The sequence below is a fragment of the Typopeltis vanoorti genome, chromosome 2 (genome assembly GCF_054136105.1).
Source record: "Typopeltis vanoorti isolate ZY-2024b chromosome 2, IOZ_Tvanoo_1.0, whole genome shotgun sequence".
Classification (NCBI taxonomy): domain Eukaryota; kingdom Metazoa; phylum Arthropoda; class Arachnida; order Uropygi; family Thelyphonidae; genus Typopeltis; species Typopeltis vanoorti.
This window is the reverse complement of record NC_143550.1, coordinates 806,460-829,696: the sequence shown is the minus strand read 5'-3', so window position 1 is coordinate 829,696 and position 23,237 is coordinate 806,460. Positions and strand designations below refer to the sequence as shown.

At 36.8% G+C, this 23,237-nt stretch overlaps 1 protein-coding gene across 4 annotated transcripts in view; it reads right to left on the bottom strand.

The window, feature by feature from the left end:
- The window catches only part of LOC150108775 (PRELI domain-containing protein 1, mitochondrial-like), a 132,836-nt gene that overhangs the window by 74,947 nt on the left and 34,652 nt on the right, over positions 1-23,237 (bottom strand). The window contains exons 2-3 of one of the 4 annotated variants that reach the window (XM_090410090.1): positions 14,745-14,964; positions 14,483-14,548 (exon numbers count right to left, since the gene is read on the bottom strand). The exons of 1 other annotated variant lie outside the window; for it this stretch is intronic. The gene's annotated coding sequence lies outside the window, so the exon portion shown is untranslated. The remainder of the gene's footprint in view (positions 1-14,482; positions 14,549-14,744; positions 14,965-23,237) is intronic. 2 more of the 4 variants (XM_090410098.1, XM_090410116.1) reach the window with 2 other exon arrangements.

Below are 23,237 nucleotides of genomic sequence, written 5' to 3'. Positions count from 1 at the left end.
TTCTTTTCTTGACTAATTTCTCTAAGACCTTGACAATGATTCCTGATATGCTAATCGGTCGGTAATTTACAACAGCAGTATTGGAACCACCTTTATGCAGTGGAACTATTTTCCCCTCTTTCCACCCGCTCGGGACTAACCCAGACCCGAGACTCAAATTAAACAAAATGGTCAAGGGTTACTGATAATTCTTTAGCTGCTTCTCATACAACACGAGCTGGTATACCATCCAATCCCACAGATGTATTGACATTGACGTTATGCAATAGACTACTCACCTCCACTTCATTCACCACAATTCCCGTATAATCTACTGGTTTATTCGTTTCTGCAATGTCACCATCTGGATGATATATTCTTGCAAAGTGCTCACTCAGTAACTCAACTATCTCCACTGATTCAGTTACCTCCCTACCATCGGCATTCTTTAAAATCATTCTGCCATGTACATTTTTCCTTTTACTTGCTACATATCTAAAAAACTGTTTAGGATTCTCTTTAGCCTGTATGGCCAATGTTCTTTTGTAATCCTTTTTTGCTTTTCTTACCACACTTGTCAACCTTCTGGCCTGCACTTTATACCGTTCATGTGCCTGCTGGTCACCTTTCTCCTTAAATTCCCTCCATGGTTGTTTCTTTTTTTGCAGCTCAAGCTTAATGGTGTTATTCATCCATTTAACCCCTACTTGATTTATTATTTGGACTGTAGGTATACAGTCAGCCATTGCTTCATGCAAACACTTCTTAACTACCTCCCATGCACTATCGACTTCTAGTCCTTGCAGTTGTACATGCCATGACACTGAACCAATCAAACTCCTAAGCTTGTCATACTTTCCAGCCCGATAATTCCACATGTACCCTGTCTTAATTGAAAATTCTACACCTTTAGCCACCTCCCAAGTCAAGACCCTATGATCACTCTCACCAATTGGTGAGAATGTGGTCATATTTGTTACAGCCAAATCCTCAGATGTCAAGCACTCTCTGACCCCTAGTATTTCCGTTACATGCTGTCGCAGATAGTTATCCCTTAATAATCGCATAAAATCCAATTCCTTCCTCCCGTGTGTCCTCTCCTCACTCCAATCAATGCGACCATAGTTGAAATCTCCCATAATAATCACCCTCCTTCCACTCATTTCTTCTATTAGCTTGTGCATACTGTCACCACCATCTTTTTCCATCACCTGGTCTATAGCAGCACCCAATTGTATATTCAGTTCTGCTAGCCACAATCTCACACCAAATGGCCTCAAATGTGCTCTTTTCTCTATCCTGGAATTCTATTTCTATTCTCCTTGGCTGCAGCTCATCAGCTATCATCAATAACACTCCTCCCCCCATTTTATTCTCCCTGTCACTCCTGAACACACTATACCCCTCATATTCAATCCCACTAGCTATATCATCTACAGTCAGCCATGTTTCACTAATACCAATAACCTGTGGTCTGGAAGTGCCAACCAAGGCCAAAAACTCTTCCTTCTTGTTCCTAATACTCCTAGCATTAGTGTACATAAATTTAAGACCCCCCCCAATTAGCCCCAACCCTACCTTGATGCCTTATATTAACTATCCCACTCTGATTTGTTGTCCTTATTTGCTCAGGCATATTATATTCATTCTTACATTCAACTGCCTCCCTAAGGACTGTATATCTACCCCCCCCCTTAATAAATCTAGTTTCCCTGAATATGCATATCCACCACATTCAGCAACACTTTCTCAAGTCTCCTTACACCGTAACCATTCAAATGCAAGCCATCCATCTTATATAGATCCTTTCGCCCATCAAACTCACTCCACACGTCCACAAATACCACACCACTCGTCATACATAACCCACGCATAAAGTCATTTGCAATTATGGCCCTCCTTTTAAACATTTCACTGTCATACCGTGGCAAAAGACTAATCATTCTAACTCTCTCACTCTTTTCTTTTGCTACCTCAAACAATTCATTCAGGTCTTCTATCATTTCCATTTTGTCTCCTTTCAAATCATTCGTACCTGCTACAACAATCATTTCTTTCACCCTTTCCTTTTTCTCTCTAATAGACTCTGTTACATCCTTTATGGTCGCACCAGGTTGGTACGATTTTGTCAAATCATCTACATCACATCTCGTACTAACGAGTCTCCATACAGCACACTATCCTTCATTTTGTTCATGTTCACACTCATATGCCTATTTTTCCTGTCATACTTTTTATTGTTGGCTGTTTCATTCAGTCGACTTTTGCTCATACGCTCTAGCTGCTGTTTTGCCCTTTGTATCGCACCATTCAACAACGCGATCTCACTCATTGCATCTATCTCATCTTTTTTATTCTCAGTAAAACCATTAATACCATCATTCACACTTTCTACATTCACACTCTCACAATTCTCTGGTACAACCTCGCCGTTTCTTGTCATATCCCTATTTTCTTCATTCTGAAGTTTGACAAAAATATCACACTCACGATCCGAAATACTCTTAAATTTCTCATTCTCCCTATATTTTCTACACACACATTTAATCCTTTATTATTATCTAATCCGACCACACTCCGCAAAGCATACATTTCACAGCTAGTACACTGAATCAACTCTTTTATACTACCGTTCTTTGATAAAGATGGCGCACCATCATTACTGGCCGCCATTTTCCTTCGTACTGGAGCCATGCTTACTTGCAACGTATTTTATCAAATTATAAATTATAACACACCAAAAACACACAAAAAGAAGCAATAAGAGACGCAAAGCAAAGAAAAGTATGCAATATTAAATAAATTTATCAACGATAACTGAAAATAATGCTTATCTTATCCGTAACACTACATACAACGAACACTACACACTACGAATACCTCTAGCGGTGACAGCCCCAATAAAATATGTTATAAAGACACACAAAATACTCTAAAAACACGAAAATCGTTCTATAAAACCAATTTTCTAAGGAAAAACACACAAAAAACCCCAAAAATCACGAATTTTACAAGAGCACTAAATTACACCGACCACTCACCATATAACCTCAAACCCAAGCTATTGTTCATTTGACCTTTATGCTTTCCATATCTAAAACTATATCAATTGATAAATTATTCAAAGTTACCCTACAATGAATGAGTTGCACTGGACCAGTGAAGACGAGCGCTATGCATTTTAAAACTTTCATACATCAATAAAAACTGCAATCACACAGTCAAATCGATGTGAATTTTGTAGAGCTGGTTGCATAATCTACACCATAGTTGACCCAACCTAAATGGGGATGCGAAGCCACTGAATCTTCACTTAGAAATTCTGATGAAGATTCTTTATTCTCTACTTCAAAAGAACAAACCTCAAGAATCAAGGAATCAGATGGAAATGGATCAGAAACATCCTTAGTATTTCCCTTCAAATTATTTCTTGTATCATTTATGCACAAATTAAATAATAACAGTCCAAGTCCATAGCTCAGCCAGTATAGATGAAGCCCTTTTATCAGAAAAACCTGGGTTTGATTCCCATCCATGATGCGAGGAAACTTTATCTGGTCTTTTTTGACTAAAGGTGAGTTAGCTGGTCTCATATAGAGGTGGAGGGTTCCCCCCCCCCCTCCCAGAAACTCAGATTTGTCATCCCTCAAAATGTACATATTCCATTATTGTTTAATGGAATATATACAGCACTCGGAAAGGATTAAAACTAATTTTTAATGCTTCCAATATTTCATTTCAGTCACTGAGACATCTTCAGGAATCAAAAAAAAAAAAAAAACTAATGTAATACACACACACTGAAATACAACACAATACTAGGTGTTGTATTTGAGTGTGTAACCACATGGGTGACTAAAGTCTTATCTAGGCAGTGCACCGTCTATGGGTGTTTGTAGGTGGCCTAGGATGTCAGGTGGGATCTCTGATAATTAATATTTCCCATATTTTGGAAAGTTTTTTGCAACCTTATTTATTTAAATTCAGTTGATTTCTGAGTGCTGCTGCAGATTCTAAAAATAGTCTTTCTTTTTTGAATTTACCATGGTGGAGAATGGTGATTTTTCTCCAGAAGATCCTGTGGGTTGTATCCAAAACATGGTCTGCTAGGCCAGATTGACCCTAGTCGTGACTGCAGATATATGATTTGTGTTGTTCTTCCAAGCAGATGGTTGCTGACCTACCTGTCTGTTTGAAGTACGACAGCTTGTAGGAAAAGGGTACTTTATAAACTCCAGGCACTGAGAGAGGAGGGAGTTGATCTTTGGTAGAATGGATAACGGTAGCAAGTTTAAGGTGGAGCTTAAACGCTGTGTGGAGGTTGTACTTTTTTAATGACCTGGCTATTTTTTCTGATGTGTCATGGATGTAGGATATGGTGAAAGCATTTCTGAACTCCTGATGATTGGGGAATGGGAGTGGAACTAATTATTATTTTATTTAAATTCTGTAATCGCTGAAGCCATTGGAAAGGAAGGTGTTGTGTATGTGATTGAGTTCGGTTGAAAGGGCAATTCCATTGAAACAAGGATTGTGGGCTATCTTCATTAGTTTTAATAATGCCATATTGTTGAGAGGGAGTAGTGGTGGTGGTGGTGGGAGAGTTTCTTTTTCTTTTATATAGCTTTTCTATATACAGCGAAGGAAAAGCTACCTTTAGGAAGGCATGTTCCTAAGGTGTCTAAGAAGGGTAAACTATTGTTATTTTCCTTTTCCATTGTAAACTGGATTCTTGGATGTAGGCTATTGAGGTGACTGAGGAAGGAGTCTAATGTTGTGCCATGAGGCCAAATAGAGAACACATCATCTACATATCTTAGCCAGATAGAAGATTTGAGATGGGGCTGAGTCTATGACTAGTTTCAAATTTTTTTTGCATTAAGTCATCAAAAGCATTAAAAATCAGTTTTAATCCTATCTGAGTGCTGTATATATTCCATTAAGCTTCCAACATGATACACACACATAGTCCAAGTATAGAACACGGCATGCTGTGGGTCTCCTGCATTTTCCTGAATTCTGTTCCTCCGTGTACTGTTTTTTTAGTATCTGGCAATTAGCATTCCTCGTATCCTTATCACCAGTTTGTGGTAGCTTATCCTTTGCAAAATCCACTAGCATTATGTAGCTATTCCCTTTATCCAATTGTCATTCGATCATAAAATGTTAGTAAATTACTAACATGCATATTTGCATTGAGATTCTCAATATCCTGAGTATTTCCAATTAACTCCAACTTCTATTCTTGCATCATTTCCTTCACATCTGTCACAGTAATATCCTTATTTCAATGATTGATAGACCTTTGCAAAATGGTTACTAATTTAACTATTTTTTGTTTGCTTCTGTCAACCTGTTATATCAGCACTTGTTAAAAGTTATACTTCCTCTTATTTGCTACTTAGTAGGGGAACTCTGAGATTTGCTTTGGCCTGCACAGTTAATTTCTTCTTGTAATCTGATTTTTCCTTCTATACCATGATGATCACCTACTTGTTTGAGCCTTATATTGCTCATGAGCTTACTTGATTACCTTTCTCCTTATAAACCATTCACAACAATTTCACTCTCCCCCCCCCCATAGCTCCTACTTAATGATACTGCTCATCATATAACTCCTACCCGATTTCTCCTACTGATCTGAGATATACAGTTTGATGTTGCTTCCATTGCAGATCTTATGATATGCATTGTTCAAGCAACCCCCCCCCCCCCTCTTCAAACTTATAATCACCTGCTCTGTAGTTCCACATATATTTAACATATACTTAACTAAGTGACCATGCCATCTTCTAACACATTCCTGAATGCTAACAGGGTCACCTTCCTAATATCATAATTTTTAATGTGATACTGCTATTGATGCCATCTGTCCATTCTAATAATCTTTCTTAGAACTCTCATATCTGTGGTCTCCAGTCTTTGATCAAGTATTTTATTTCTAACCAGATCCCAGATCCATAGGTTAAAATTGGTTTGAATACTGTCTTGTATAACAGCCAGTTTAATGTTTTGACTAATTTCTCTCTTATTTCATATAAATTTATTCAGTTGACTTCCTACATCATCATCACTTTCCTGATGTGTATCCTAAAGTAGTGTTCAAACTATTATGACAGCACTAATGATTAACTTTACATCATCATTAATCTCTTATCAATAATTTTCCTTAGTCAGCACTCCAACATTGTTGTATCTAACATTTTGTTCTTCTAAGGCACTTCTGACTGAATCAATCCACCTGGATCTTAGTCTTCCTCTGGGCCTTTTTCCTGTTATTTTCACATGAAGCACCTGTTTTGCTAATTTTCCAATCCCATTCTATTTAATCACCTTAGATTAGCTGTGAACACACACACACATCCTTTAATGCAAACAATATCAAGTTCCTTACTAATGTCTTCATTCTTAATATGATTCTGCAACTGATGCCATCTGTTCACGCCCTTATTTTTTCTAAGAACTCTCATATCTGTGGTCTTTTTGATCAAGTGCTTTATTTCTAAACCAATTCTCATATCCATAACTTAAACCTGGTTTGAACACTGTCTTGTCTACTGCTAGTTTAGTGTTTTGGCTAATTTCTCTTATTCCATATAAATTTATTCAAATGACTCCCCCACCATATTATTCTGTTTGTCTATAGATTAGACATGCCATCTTCACTAAAAACTGTGCCTAAATAGCTGAAATATTTTATTTGTTTTATAGGCTATTTATTCCGAATGCAGCTGAAGTTTTCTATGTTCTGCCTATTTTCATAATTTTGGATTTCATATTGTTGATTTTCATCACAAATTTGTTACAGCTTTTATTCATTTAGTTAGAGAATCCCAGAGGCTTGCACTGGATGTCCTTAAGAGTACATCATCTGTATAAAGCAAAGCACTAACTTTGATATCTCCAATTCTAATACTAGGTTTAATCTCACTTTCTTTAAAAATGTAATGCATAAGAGTAGAGATAATGTGCATCCTTGTCTTACACCTGATTTTACATCAAACCATCTTCCTGTATTTCCTTCAATTCTAACTGCTAATTTACAACTTAAATCTGGACTATATATTGTCCTGAATAGTGTTCCATTTTCCCAATGTAACTGTAGTGTTTTGAAAAGAGTTTCCCTGCACACCATATCATATGCCTTTTCCAGCTCTACAAAACCTAAGTACAGATCCTTGTCATGCTCCCATGATTTCTCAACTATATGTTGTAAAGTGAAAATCTATTTCTGACAACTCTCTGTATGACTTGAATCCAGCTTGCTCTTCTCCTAGTTTCTCTTCCACTATTTTTCACAGCCTGTTTTAAAGTATGCTTGCATAAATCGTACCTGGAACACTTAGTAGAGAAATTCCTCTAGTTTTCACATTCAGTTTTATTCCCTTTTTTATGCACACGTAATATGAGAGCTCTACTGCAATCATCTGGAATTCAACCTTTTGACCATGTCCTCTGAATTATGAAGCAATGCCACTGCAATATATTTATGCTTCCATATTTGAGCATTTCTTGTCAAATATCAACTCCAGCTGCCTTTTCACATTTCAAGTTCTGATGGGTTTCCTATCTCAAGTATTGATACGTACTCCTGATTGCATTTCTCTACAGAATTTTCTACTACAAGTTGAAAGTTTATTTTTCACTTGGTTAGAATATAATAAATTTAGTTTAATCCTTTTTCCAAGTGTGAGCAAACAAAGTTTGCGCCTGAAAGTATCTTCAGGACTGGGGTAAGGTGGTGCAACACCAGGAGACTCCTTGCAAAGGTCGAGCAAGCTATTATCACTCCTATCTCAGTATCTCCCATAATGCAAAACACATCTCCTTGCGGATATGTCGAATGCTATGCATTAAGAGAAGGGCCACTACCCAGACTAGTTTCGACCTTTATTGAGGTCTCTTCAGTGGGAGCCAGGCCCAAGTGGAGATACCAGCCAGAAGCATTAGCAGGTCATCTCTACCTATAGGAGTTGTTTAGAGTTTGTCCTGAGTAATTTATTAAAAAGGTGGCACACCATTTGGCAACTCCTATAGGTAGAGATGACCTGCTAATTACTCCATCATCTCTAATTCCTTTTATAGCACTCTTTCCTCCATTTCTGAGCTAATTCAACAACCTCCAGAATATCTTGCCACCTTCTTAATATTTATTTTCTATGTTTTTACCAAAATCTTTTGTTTAGTTAGTTTTACAGTGTTTACCTTTCTTACATTTGTCTCTATATTCTCTAAGAGCACAAGCTGACTTATTTGTTAGGAACTTTTGATATGCTTTCTTCTTTTTCTTCACTGCCTTTTTAACTTCCTGCATCCACCATGGAGTTCTTATATTTCTAACCTTGCAGACAACCTCACCACATGCCTCTCTGGCTGAATCAATCAGTTTTCTTCAGGGCTTGCCACTAAATCTCCAAGGGTTGGTTCCTGTTCTCAAACTTTCATTTTTTCTTGAATACCGTTTCTGTATTTTATTCCACAGTTCATATCTGAGAGCTGCTCAACTTTATTCACTTTAAATAAATCTTTCTTATATGTTCTTCTTTTCAATATGAAATTCAATTTTATCCTGCTAAAGACTAAATGATTACTTGCAATTTCAAATCCTGTGTAGAAAACAGAGAAAAACCAGGGAGAAAACATCACTATCAACAATAACATAGTCAATGAGACTTTTCTTATTCCTTGCCTCTTCTCTCCATGTGAGAATTTGTGCACATTTTTATGCTGTAACATTGTGTTACAGTTCGCCCACCGATTAGAGGTCCCTCGATACTTCTGCGCATGTCAGAAAAAGGAGAATCCATTCCTGATAATAGGGTAATCGATCTATCTTCTGGGATGTGTTTGTTTATTATTACAGGTTGGAAAATTCAGCTTTTTTTTTATGAAAATTGTAGTTTTTAAAGTGTAACTAATTTGCTTGTATAACAGTTGGAAAAATGTATGTAGAGTATTAACAAAATTAAAAAACAGGTATAGTATAAAACAAAAATTTAACTAAGTTTATTTTTAAGAAAGTTTTCTATAAAATAAAAATAATTATAGAAAAGCAGAAATTTTTTCAAATGAACTTAGATATTCTAAACTTACAGTTGAGAGAACTGAGACACTTTAATGTCCTAAACTGATTGATTATTTATGACTTATTGTGACTCTTTTAACAAACCCATGCAAAAAAAGGTTGGAAAAAAAATACCATTATCAAATCCTTTTAATCTTCATAGTCATCTGAATCGGTGTCCGAATCGCCATCACTTTCACTTAAACTGATCACCAAAGGTTCGCATAATTCTTCGATAATTCTGTCTCTGTCCCAATATATATTTTCCAATGAAGTGACATGAAAGCAATATTTTCCCCACTTTTGTAATACTTTCAATCGCCTGTTCTGAAAGCTTAAAAGTTTCGACATGTCAATATCTCCAGTTATGTTGTGATGGCGAATGAAACTTTTCACTTCTGCCCAAACATACTCAATAGTATTAATATTGCAATGATATGGTGGTAGCCTCAAAACTAGAAATCCATGCTCTTTGAGCATTGTGTCGAATTTAAATAGTTTAGTTGTGGGCGAGTTTCTTTTGACCAATTTAAGCAATTCAATTTTTCACACATCTGGGGAATGAGAAATGTTATTTGCAGAGAGCCAATTCATAAGAACTTGCTTCTTATTAGACCAATTTGGAACTTTGTTTGATCGAATAGAGTGATATGAAGCGTTATCAATTATAACAACAGCATTTTTAGGAAGTTTTGGAATCAGTTTTTCTTCTGCCCACTTTTCGAAGATCGTAGAATTCATTTGCCTATGGTAATTGGCTTTGTATAGTAAGTTTGAATTCGGTAAAAAAAACATTTCTCCACACGCACACAAAATTATTATGCGCCACGAGGCATTTCCGGTTTGTAGCACTCCACATTCTTCTTTAGACTGCTGACATTTTCCATAATTTAAATTACTATCAGTCCAAGTTTCATCTAGATACACAATCGGTTTTTTTCCTTCCTGAAACGTCTTATTGCTCTCAAATACTGTGTTCTAGATAAAACAATGTCATTTCGCTCCATGATGTTTCCTTTTATTCTGGGACTTTTTAAAACAAAATCCGATTTTATGAAGTATTTTCCTTAAAGTTTCTCTTTTCCAAGGAAAATTAATTTTTTCTTTAACACAGGAATCAATTTCGGAACAGTTGGCACTCTTTTCTCGACCACGTAAAATTCGTGAATAGTTCTTCTTATAACATCTACATCAAAATCATTCAAAGCTAAGGTTTCAATGGTTTCTTTACTCTGCCGCTTTTTTTTTTTTAGGAGATTCAAATTTTGGCTTACCTTCACCTTTTGATTCCCTACAAATTCTTTTAACAGTCGACCCTGATACGCCCGCAATTGAACTTGCACGTTTTATTACTTGAGAAAGGGGAACAAGGAGACGATTCTTTTTCGCAGAATGTCAGCACATTATTCAATATTCTTTTGCAAGAGCTACTGAAACGTTTAACAACAGAACTTGTTGACTGTACTGGATCCATCATACAAATTAATAATAAAAAAATAATGCAAAAAAGTGACAACAAAAATCAAGCTAGTACTAGTACAGCGACAGACAGGAAAGTATGTGATTTCGCATATTGGCGACCAATTCGTACATCCTTCGTTTCTTTCTCCCCTTCAGCATGAATCGACTATTCTTGGCAAAATACCAAGGAGAGATCTACAAATGGTGGGCGAACTATAGTAATAACCAGTCCATGTTCTAAGCAGAAATCTAACAAGTATTTGCCATTATTATTAGCTTTGCTCTTTTCTCCAAATTTTACCAAAATATTTTTGCATGTCTGACAATCATTTCCTACTCTGCTATTTAGATCTCCAACAAGGACCAACTTTCCATTTTTCATTGTGTCAGTTGCTTTCGCTGAAGCCTCAAAAAATTTCTCCACCTCTACCTTAGTAGAAGCTTCTGTGGGACCATAGGCATAAATAAGTCTCATTGTTCAATTTGCCATTCTGATGTCAGAAGTTCTTTCCCACTTCATTAGACTATAATAAATTGTTTCATCATTTATCCAAGTGTAAGCAAATAAAGTTTGCCCCTGAAGATTTGATTAGTACGAGAAGGACAGCCTACACCTGAATGCATTTGGTATCAGGAGTCTTGAAAAATTAATAATGGTATAAGATCTAACATAGAGTCAGAGAAAAAAAGTTTAATGGGAGGAATTGTGAGAATATGAGTGTAGGAACAACAATGTTCTATAATTGTGCTAATGATGGGAATGGGTATTATCATGGAAATGATTATGAGGAAAGAACGATTTTGACTTTGTGTTCATCTGGTTCAGACCCATCAAATGTGCGCAAAGTTGTCTACGTGCATCAGAGAATAGAGATCTGCAAGTTATCCAACTATGTCATGCAGACTGTAGACAAGAGTATACAAAAGAACATGCAGGTAGATTTTTATATCTATCCATGAATGCTGGGAGTATCAGAAACAAAAGGGTAGAATTTGTTGCCTTGGTCAATATGTTTGGACATCAGAATGTAGGCATTAGTAAGATCTAGCTTTTCAGAATCAGACATAATAACTAGTATTGAGAAAGGGCACAGTATTTTTAGGAAGGATAGACAGGATAGAAGAGCAGATGATGCTAATGATATTGGATGAGTTGAATCCAGTTAGTTATGAGACCTATGATTGTAGTACTAGTAACAGTATTTCATATGGCAGTGAATTTGAAGCCATTTGGTGTGAGGTAGAGTAACAAGATCAATTACATAATGGGGTGTTGTTACAAACCTAGTGGATCAGTTACTAGTGATGAAGAAATGCATCACCAAATAGAGAAGATGGGCTCAAAAAGAGTAATCATAATGGGAGACTTTAATTATCCAAACACTGATTGGATAGCAGTAAAATCTCATGAGAAGAATGAAATGGAATTTATTGAACTATTGTGAGACAACTTCCTCAAATAGCATGTGACGGAAGGAACTGTAGGTCAAAGAGTGTCAGATTTGATTATGTCAGAGGGCATTTCAGTTAAAGACGTAACTATTCGCCTCCTGCTGGTGACAGTGAACATGCCAGGTACTCAACTCGGAAGTGACTAAGTGTATGAATGTTCCATTCAGAAAAGGTTAAGTGCTGAACTGCAAAGCAGGAAATTATGACCAACTGAAAAGTATACTGAGTTTAGCAGAATGGTATCGGTTGCTGGATGGAAAGAATATCAACAGTACATGAGAAGCATTAAAAAAATACTTAAATGATCAATATCAGAATGTGTCCCAAGAGTATGAAGAATAAATAGGGTAGGAGTCAAATGGATGTATAATCTTATTAAGCAAATTCATAAAAACAGATGATGTGGATGGAAGACCGTGTGCATAAGGATGATGTCCGTTATGAAAATTATAATCAGCAGGCTAGAATAATCACAACTACTGTACAGAAAGCTAAGCCTGAATATGAAAAGAAACTGGCTCTGCAAGCTAGACAACCCACAAGAATTGTATCGATACACTGCTAGTAAAAGAAGGAATGAATATGAAAGATTAACTCTTCTGAAATGCAGATGGTTTGAAGGCAACAAATGCAGAAGAGGTTGTTCGGCTAATGACTGCCCATTTTGCTAAAAGCTATCAACCTGTTATATGCAACACTACGTTCACTGATACCTCTTCACTGAATGAAGAAACTCAGGTGTATTAAGGTGAGTTGTTAGAGCTGTTGCACAAATTGAATAAGAATTCAGCAATACGGACTGATGGGATATCAGCATGGATGCTAAAAGAGTATTCAGCTGAACTGGCTATTCCTTTGACAAGGGTATATAATTTGAGTCTCAGAATAGGGAAGTTTCTACAGGAATGGAAAGAATGTATGGTAATCCCATTGCACAAGGGTGGTACAAAGACTGGTGTATCTCTAACTATCGATCAATCAGTATCTCAGTAGTGGTGGTGAAGATTTTGGAAAAATTGGGTAGAGCTTGCATTCAGAAACAGGTTGACAGTGAATCTCTACTTTGCAATGAAAAGTATGAGTTTACTAAGGGAAAGTCAAGTTTTAGCACTTTGCTCACATTTTATAATAATGTTACCACTGTACTAGACAAGGGTAATGGATACATCATCATACTTTTGGATTCTGCTAAGGCTGTTTGACAGAATACAGCTTGGAATACTTGCATAAATAGGTGAATACAGGTTTGGATTATAAAATATTAGCATAGATAAGAGGATGGCTGACTGACTGACAGAAATCAAAAAGAGGTGCACATGGGATGTGAGTTTGCAAGATTTAATGTAACTAGTGGTGTAACACAACAATCAGTTCTTGTTATGTCCGATGTTATTCAATCTGTACATTAATGATATTGGGAAGTATTTGACAGGCAACATACAGCCATTTGCTGTTGATGCAAAGATAGGTAAGGTAATCTGGAATGCAGCTGATATGCAGTATTTTCAAAACGATTTGAATAGGCTGGAATTGTGAGCATGGGAAAATGGATGTCAATTCAATGTCAGTAAATGCAAAGTTATGCACCTTTGCATGATTAGATAGATATCCAGTGTGTTATTAACTGGTGGGATTATGCCAGAAGAAACTGATTGGGGCTAGGAACCTGGGAGTGTCAGTAGATAGCAAGTTGAAGTTCAGGAACCATATAGCAAAGATTGCAAATACCACTCAAAAGATAATTTCAATGCTGAAATTAACTTTCACATGTAAAGATAAGGATGTCATTTTGCCTCTTTATGAGGCTTTCATAAGACCTCATTGGACTACTATGTGCAGGTCTGGTCTAGTCTCCTGGTTTCTGTTGTGAATTTGATACAGTGAAGAGAGATTGCAAAGAGTGATAAAAATGATATCAGGTTTGTGGAATACTGATTATGAAGACAGATTGAGAATTTGTAGACCGCAGACACTAGCAAACAGGAGAAAGAGGGGTGATATGATTGAGACTTACAAACTTCTGAAAGGATCTTACAGAATTTCAGCAGATGGAATTTTTCATTTTGCAGAAGGTGCAGAAAGGACAAGAGGCATCCTTGGAAGTTGAAAATGAATGCTGCTAAGGAGGTGGTGAGGGCTAGATTATTTTCTCACAAGGTGGTGCGATATTTTTACAATTTAGCTCCAGTCTCAAGCTGTACATCAAGCTGAGCATCCAGCTGCTGGACGTACAGCCTACTGTACTTGCAGAGGTAAATCATATATCATAATTTGTTGAATAAGATTTTTCATTTTTAATTTTATGAATGGTTAAAATAAAACCGTCAAAATTCTAAAAACTTCTAAATTATCTTACATAGCATCTTTCATGAATTGATCTGTTTCTTTTCAGTGATTCATCTTAGTTCAAATTGCAAGCAATGACATATATCCCATGTTGCTATTTATATTTGTAATTCTACGCATAATTATCCTCATATGTTACTGGAGGTTAGTGTATGTATATAACACAAAAAAAAAACTAACCTTTTCATTGATACTGATCTCGTTCATCTGGCTAAAGAAGTATCCTGAATTCTTCCTTCATTTTTACTGTAACAATATTACAGACTCAAAAAAGGAAAATAACATACACAAGCCATTTATGCATTCAGAAAAATTATTTAATAAACATTTCACAAGCTATAGTGCATAAAGCACACCAGTTGCAGTGATATATGTGGTTATTTAAAAATTACAGCTAAAGCAGCTAAGGCTATGAGGCTAGTGTATTATGTCCTTCACTTACATGTTTTGCAGGATGAAAAACCTGAGTTTCCAGAAGGAAAAACCTTTCCACCTCTGAGAAGATGAGTTATTTGGTCTCTGTATGAGACCAACTGTATAATGTAATGTCAAAGAATGTGAGAGCTTCTATGAAAATAGTTGCCTTTGGTAGCAGGAACTGCATAAGGTGTCATTTGGGCAGATGAAGGGGACAGCAGTTGTTGAGGTTGCCAGCTGAACTTCTGTCAAAAATAGTAAGTCAAGTTTGGATGATTGTTTTATATTTTTATTTTAACACACATATTTTATATTCAATGCACATATTTTATATTCTGTTAAGGCTGCAGATAGTAATATGAAAGTCCTAAGATGAACATTATCAGTTGGAACAAAGGAAATAGATGCTGTAAGAGGAAAAAAATGGTGAACTGATAAAAAATAGAGATGCAATAATCAAAAGAATTCAGGAATTTTATACTGAACTCTATGAAGACAAAGACCAGGACATCCAAGAATCATCTATGGATTACTCAAGTGAGGAAGAACATGATGCCCCTGAGATCTTACAAGGTGAAGTGGAAATGGCACTGCAGGAAATGAAGAATGGAAAGGCCCAAGGAGAAGATGGAATTATGGTAGACTTCTTAAAACTGGGAGGAAGCCCCATCATCAAACAGCTGACTAAACGCTTTAATAAATGCCTAAAACAGAGAAAAATTCCAAAAAATTGGAACAATTCACTTCTAATATTAATTTTTTAAAAGGGCAATAAGGAAGAAATTAAAAACTACAGACCTATAAGCCTACTCCCCACCATATATAAAGTTTTCACAAAAATTATAAATAATAGAATAAAATCTAAACTAGAGGGAATGCAATCCTGTGAACAAGCTGGATTTAGAAAGAATTACAATACTTTGGATCATAAGCTCATTGAAAAATCAATTGAATACAATAAACCCTTATGTCTGGCCTATATTGACTACGAAAAAGCATTTGATTCAGTTAAAATATCTGCAACACTAAAAGCAATTGAAACCAACGGAACTGAGAAACCATATATTGAAACACTAAAACATATTTACAATAATGCAACTTTACGTCGGAGATCCGTTCCTATGGACCGACGTAAGGCGATTTTTGATGCAAGTCGGAATTACCATAGCGTAAGTTACTTACCTAACCTAAAACACCCTAAAGTCATACATATATATCAAGAAACAGAACTAGGCCATAGGAAAATGAAAGGGAGAACATAATTACTGTATAGTACAGAACAAGAAGCCTTTCCATCTCAATCATGAGCCTATGTTTGAGTTTTTTTCGTAATCATAGTCGATTTCATGGGCGCCAATTCTCTCAAGTGTCCAAGGATGCGAACTTTATCGTTGATAATAGTCCTGACTGTGGTACGACTTAAGTTCAATGTGCGGCCAATGTTCGTTGGCGTTTCTCCCTTTTTTGCCCTTTTAATAATGTCTAATTTCACTTCTAATGTAATGGCTTTACTTTTCTTCGACACACTGCCATTGGAAGAGTCTGCCTTACGTTTGGGAGCCATATTGAAGGGTAAAAAGTCACAAAAAACATAAACACAAAAGTGAGAGAGCAGATGTAAACAAAGCATTCGGTACCCAAAGAGTGTATGCTGGGACCCAAGCAATGCCACCTCTCCCAAACAAACGCCGCGTAACAGCGTATTCTTCTGCTGCACTCGCAAACAAGTTCACCTGTGACATATGAATTTTACATCACACTGCTTCAAGTCGAAATTTATTTTTTAAATTATTTATGGGATTTCCGCTGTAAAGTCGAAACGACGCATGTCGAGGACCCCCTGTATATAAAAACACTGAAAAGTTCCCAATACAAAAAGGCATCTGGCAAGGTGACACCATATCTCCCAAATTATTAACAGCTGCACTAGAGGAAGTCTTTAGAAGCCTTGACTAGGAAACAAGGCTTCTAAAGGAATAAACATAAATGGAGAGAGGCTGCATCATCTGAAATTTGCAGATGATATTGTCCTAATAGCAGATAATCTTGAAGATCTGGAAGAAAGGCTAAATCAGCTAAATGAAGCCTCCAGAGTAATTGGATTAAAAATAAATAGAGAAAAAACAAAAATCATGATGAATAAATATATTAACCATAGAACTGTCAAAGTTGAAAACCATGAAATAGAACAAGTTATTTCATATGTATATTTGGGCCAATTGTTATCCTTTGAGGAGTGCCAAAGAAAAGAAATTGAACGAGGAATTCATGAATTCACCTTGGATGGATGGCTTATGAGAAAATGAGAGACATATTCAGAAGTGATATCCCTATGAGTCTAAAAAGAAAAGCTTTCGACCAGTGCATACTTCCTGTCCTAACATATGGAGGAGAAACATGACTTTAACAGAAGCCTTAAACAAAAAGCTGAGAACAACACTACATTGCATGGAAAGAAGTATGCTAAAAATAACATTAAGAGATAGGAAGACAAATACCTTGATAAGATCTCAAACAGGTGTCATGGATATTGTAAAATACATTAAACAGGCTAAGTGGAGATAGACTGGCCATATTGCCAGATGCAGTGACGGGAGATGGACTAGAAAAACAACAGAGTGGAGACCAATGGATGGAGCAAGACAAAGAGGAAGACCAAGAAGAAGGTGGAAGGATGAACCGAAACAAATTGCAAGAGTGAGATGGATGGGAGAGAGAGAGAGAAAACCGAGTGATCTGGAAAACCATGGTGGAGACCTTCATCCAGCAGTGGACAGAACCAAAATGTTGAAGAAGAAGAAGACTGCAGATGTTGATAAAGTAATAGAAACTTTTTTGTGAAAATCATTAATCTTAATGTTTTTTTTGTTTGAATTTTGTAGTTTGCTATATACTTTTTGTGAGAGATTTCTGATCTACAGCAGAGTAAAAGTGTTTCATTTCCTTCATTACACATAAGAAAGAAGGAATAAAAAATAGGAGCATGCAATGTGAGGTGAGACTTGTCTAACCTCCCATACTGAGAGTTTCCAGTCTACTCTTCATGAGTACTCCTTGACAGTTCCCCCCCCCCCCCGACTCAGACTTCCTCCAGACACAAACTGACAGAGTAAATGGCAGTAGGATTTTCCACTAGTTCATCAGGAAGTTCTCTGGATTCATTACTGTCAGGTCTGGTTCCAAGCTCTATATAGTGGCCCACCTGCAGAACTGTTCGCTGCTTGACTACTCTCAAATAGCAGGTCTGTTTCACTACAGAATGACTAGCATTCCCTTTTAGGGCATCACCCACACTGTGTGCAAGAATAGACAGAGGAGGAAGAAGCTGGAGACCTTGCTAAGGAGACCAAACACAGTAGCAAGATGCTTCAGGCTTCCATACGTGAAGAAGACTGTGTCTGAGAAAAAGTTACCACGTAGAAGTCCAGTTCGCATTTCCTTCAACTAGGAAAGGTATGCTTTTGCTGCAACAATATTTACTAGATACATCATAGTCTCATTTATGAAAAACAAGCTAGTGTAAGCAGGTAGGGTTGTCTTGACTATCAGAGGCTATATATTGCACATGAACAGCCCATGGATAGCTCAGCCAGAGAGGAGTAATTTCAGACCATTTCAGATCATTTTCCAATAAAAAAAGGTCTGGTTATATCAGGTGGAGATGTGCTTTAAGATGGAAAGTTACCGTACAATATGTATGCAAATGCAAACACATATCATATCAACAGGCTCTCATAATTTTTACGCAATACACACTCACAAAAAATCCAAACTGACATGCTTAAAATCTCCTAGTTTTGAACAACATATATACAACCCTGACAACAATGCACATCCTCAGATTGCATAGTAGGGGAGTAGGGGAGACAAGAGATCTGGGGTTGATGATTGATAGAAACCTGAAGTTTAGGGGACATACTGCAAAGGTGGTGAAGGTGACACAGAGGATTGCTGCTATTATGAGGACACTGACCTGCAGAGATAAGAGGGTTATCATTCCGTTGTATAAGTCTCTGATCAGACCACACTTGGACTATTGTTCTCAGATTTGGTCTCCAGGATTTGAAGGGGATAAATTAACTGTGGAAAGGATACAAAGACAGATGACAAAGATGGTTTCAGGACTGTACAAGGATAGTTATGAGGACTGGCTGAGAGAATGTGGACTGCAGAGTTTGGTGGATAGAAGAAGGAGAGGTGATATGATTGAGACTTTTAAACTGTTGAGAGGTGGTTACAGGGTTGACACTGGGGAGTTCTTTCGCTTGGTTGAACAGCGGGAAGGAGTGATGACAAGAGGCCATCCCTGGAAGTTACGAAAGGAAACTGTGAACAAGAGGGTAAGGAGTGGTTTCTTTGTGTGGAGGGTGGTTGAGCCGTGGAATGCATTGCCTGATGGAGTGGTGGGAGCGAGAACGGTCAGTGAGTTTAAAGCGTGGTATGATAGACTTTGTGTTTCTCAGGGGGGGGGGACCTCCCCCCAATGAGTCTTGACAGACTTTATGTCTTAGGAAGGACCTCTCTTGATGAGTCTTTTGACTCCTTGGAGGCCTGAATAATAATAATAATAATAATAATAATAATAATAATAATAATAGAGTACTTCACTACAGGACATTGATCTTTACAAAAAAATCAACATCAGATAATGGCAATTTTAAGGAAAAAAACTTAAAAAAGGAAAAATTTTAAGGAAAAGTCAACAGGAGATCCTAGTGCTTTTATATATATATGTGTGTGTAGAACGTATTTTACCTTGGGTATAATAAATGTTAAAGATACCGAGTTATTTTAAACCTGGTTTTACTCCATTTCCCAAGTATTTATAGCCTGGCTCCCACTGATGAGACATCAATAAAGGTCAAAACCGGTCTGGGTAGTGGCCCTTTGCCTTTAATACAAAGCATCATACATCTCCTCCAGGAGATGTGCTTTGCATTAAGGGTAAATATTAAGATTAGTGATCAGAGCTTAATCTACTTTTACCATGAGTTGCCTTGGTCATGCACTACGAGCAGGGTCAGCTATATTTATATATATATATATACATATATATATATAAATAAAGTAAATAAGTCGGATTGACAACAAAGAAAATGAAAAAATTACAAAATATCGCGATTTGCAAATCGAAGTTGAACGAATCTGGCAAAAGAAAACAAAAGTTGTTCCCATAATAATAGGTGTTTTAGGTGCCATCCCTAAAACATTGAAAAAACATCTAGAAGCACTTGAGTTAGATGGATTTTAAAAAATTGGGCAGCTGCAAAAGGCCACTTTGTTCGGCACAGCTTTCATTTTCAGAAAGTATTTCCACAACTCATAGGCCCTTGGGTAGGGCCCGAGTTAGTGGAATATAACCAGCATTTTCTTAAGACTGAGGAAGTAAATCAAGCTTTGATGAATATTATATATAAATATATTAAGTTACCAAGTAATTTAATAAGCTTGATTATTTAACTCCTAATCCCAAATATGCAAACAATTAAGTTTGCACCTGAAACATAGTTCAAGTCTAAAGATAGTAACAACACCCAACACCAGAGCAACTCATTGTAAAGGTGGGTAAAGCTCTGATCACTATTCTTAATATTTTCTCATAATGTAAAGCACATCTCACTAAAAGATGTATACCACAATACATTATGGATGGGGTCACTACCCAGACCAGTTTCAACCTTTTTTGAGGTCTCCTCAGTGAGTAGCTAGACCCTAAATACCAAGGTTTTAGTAATACAGAGCCTTATCAACTTTACCTATAGAAGTTGCTGCAAGGTGTTTTTATTTTTAATAAGAATCTCTGGAGGAGATTTAGGGTCTAGCTACTCACTGAGGAGACCTCAAAAAAGGTTGAAACCGGTCTGGGTAGTGACCCCATCCATAATGTATTGCAGTATACATCTTTTAGTGAGATGTGCTTTACATTATGGGAAAATACTAAGAATAGTGATCAGAGCTTTACCCACCTTTACAATGAGTTGCTCTGGTGTACCATCTTTAGACTTGAACTATTTGCAGGCACAAACTTAATTGTTTGCATACTTGGGATTAGGAGTTAAATAACCAAGCTTATTAAATTACTTGGTAACTCTAATATACAATATCCCCAAGTTAAAAAATTAATTACACATATATATATATATAAAATTATTATTATTGCTTTCCTGATCTCGACAGTCACAAGACTCATTGTGGGAGGTCAACATGCTACTTAAAATCATCCACAGTGCATCTTCACCATCCTCCAAGGCAATACATTCCACGATTCCACCACTTTCCATGCATAACACTTCTTACTCGTTTGCTCACCACATCCTTGAACAACTTCCAGAGTTGGCCCCTTATCCTTATGAAAAATCTCCTCAGTGACGATAATAACCCTTCAACAGCATCGATTATATCCCCTTTTTGCCTTCTATCCACCAAACTCTGCAGTCTGCATACTCATAATTATGAGCCTCAGTGTATGCTCATAATCAACATAGTCATATCAATTTTGTTATCCATCTCTGCACCCTCTCCATGGTTACTTCATTCCCTTCAATTCTCAGTGACTAGATCTGAGCGCAGAAATGAAGATGTGGTGTGATCAAAGCTTTACACAATGGGACCAGAACACTTATCTCTCGTGGCCAATGTTCTCAACATTGCCACAATTTTCTGAGATGCCTTCACAACTTTCACATGTCCTCAGAACTTCAATTCTCTATCCACAATCACCACAAGATCCCTTGCTTTTTCCAGAATAACTCCACCAAGCGAATATGAAGCATCCCATCTGTGGATCAGAAATTAAAACCTTACAATTAGTTGCATTAAACCCATTCGTTTGCCCACCCTTCCAGCTTATTCAAATCCTCTTGAATAACCAAAACATCAGCACTATTACTAAGAACCTTCCAAAGATTCACGTCATCTACAAACAACTGAATATCTCCCTGTAGTCCTATGACAATATCATAAGATTGAACAGCAATGGTCCAATGGCTGAACACTGTGGAACTCCACCTTTAACCTTCCTATGCCCTGATACTGCTCTCCCATATACAACTCTCTAATATCTATCAGAAAGCCAATCACCAATCCAATCCACTAACCTAATATCCAAACCTATATGTTGCAACTTAAAAATCAACTTAAATCAACTGTAAATACAATTGAAAATTAGATTTTCAAAAAAGAGTGTATGCCTTACATTCATCCACTGCTCTTGTTACTCTAATGTAAAAGGTAACCAGATTACTAAAACACTAACACTAAAACAAGAGCGTAAGGGACTAATTCTGTATACGAGTTCTTACCAATTTCTCCAAAATCTTAACTACAGAAAAAATACAAATAGGGCTATAGGTTGACACTTCCATTCTACCACCACCTTTAAGCAATGGTATCATATTACTCTTCTTCAGGAACTCTCCATTGCAAGACTCTCATTAAACAGCCAAGTTAATGGTACAGCCAGTTCCATAGCACATTCCCTTAAAACATGTGGTGAAATTACACCTAGTCTCCCTGTCTTACTGATATTTAGCATACTCAGTATTTGGAATTCATCCTCTTTATTCACTTTGAACAGTTCATCATTCATTATTCTTCAAGGAATAAAGCCTGTAGTACCAGGAAGGAACATTAACAGATAATTAAATAGCTCAACTATGTCATCCGCTTTGGTCACCCGATTCCAATCTCCACCCAGCAAGATAATCCATCATTATCATTTTTCCTCCTCCTTGCCACATAGCAAAAAAATCCTTGGGATTCTCCTTGGATTGCAGTGTCAATCTCCTCTCATATTCTAATTCTTCTCTCCTTACCACACTAGTCACTTTCCTAGCCATATTCCTCATGCTAATGTTCTCCAACTCTTTATGTCTTCCATAATCCTCTTTTCTTCTGCAATTCCCTTTTGTGATCCATTTCCCACGAAATTGCTTTATCTTCTTCACTCAAGTTAGAAAATCTGTCATTGCTGTCAACAGTTTTTTCTTAAGTATCTCCAATGCATTAATGACCACCTCTTGCTTGAAATTCTTTCATCCATTGTACTACTGCAAGCTGGTTTCTAAGTTTATGATAGTTGCCTGCCCCTTATAAATTCCAAATAACTTCTTTCTGTTTTGACATCTCTATCTACCTATTCATCCTCAAAGTTGGGACTAAATGGTCACTCTCACAAAGGTCAAATATGCATCTGTCACAACAGATCCCCTGTTGCTATAAAAAAATCCAAAACTCTTGATACTCGTGTTCCTCCCCCCTACATGCTCTCTAAGACCAATGAAGTGTCTCTCAAGAAATGCAAAAATTCAGTTCCCTTATTACTGCATGCTGTCTCCTCTGTCCATTTTATATCACTAGAGTTGAAGTCCCCCATAATAATTGCTCAACATGCCTTTGCCCAACTAATTTGCCTAAACATTTCCTGTTCATAACCATCTAAATCGTACTTACCGGGTGCGAAATTTAAGGATGTAAGTGAGAGCATTAGAGTGCAAAAACAGAGGGTGAAAGAAATAAC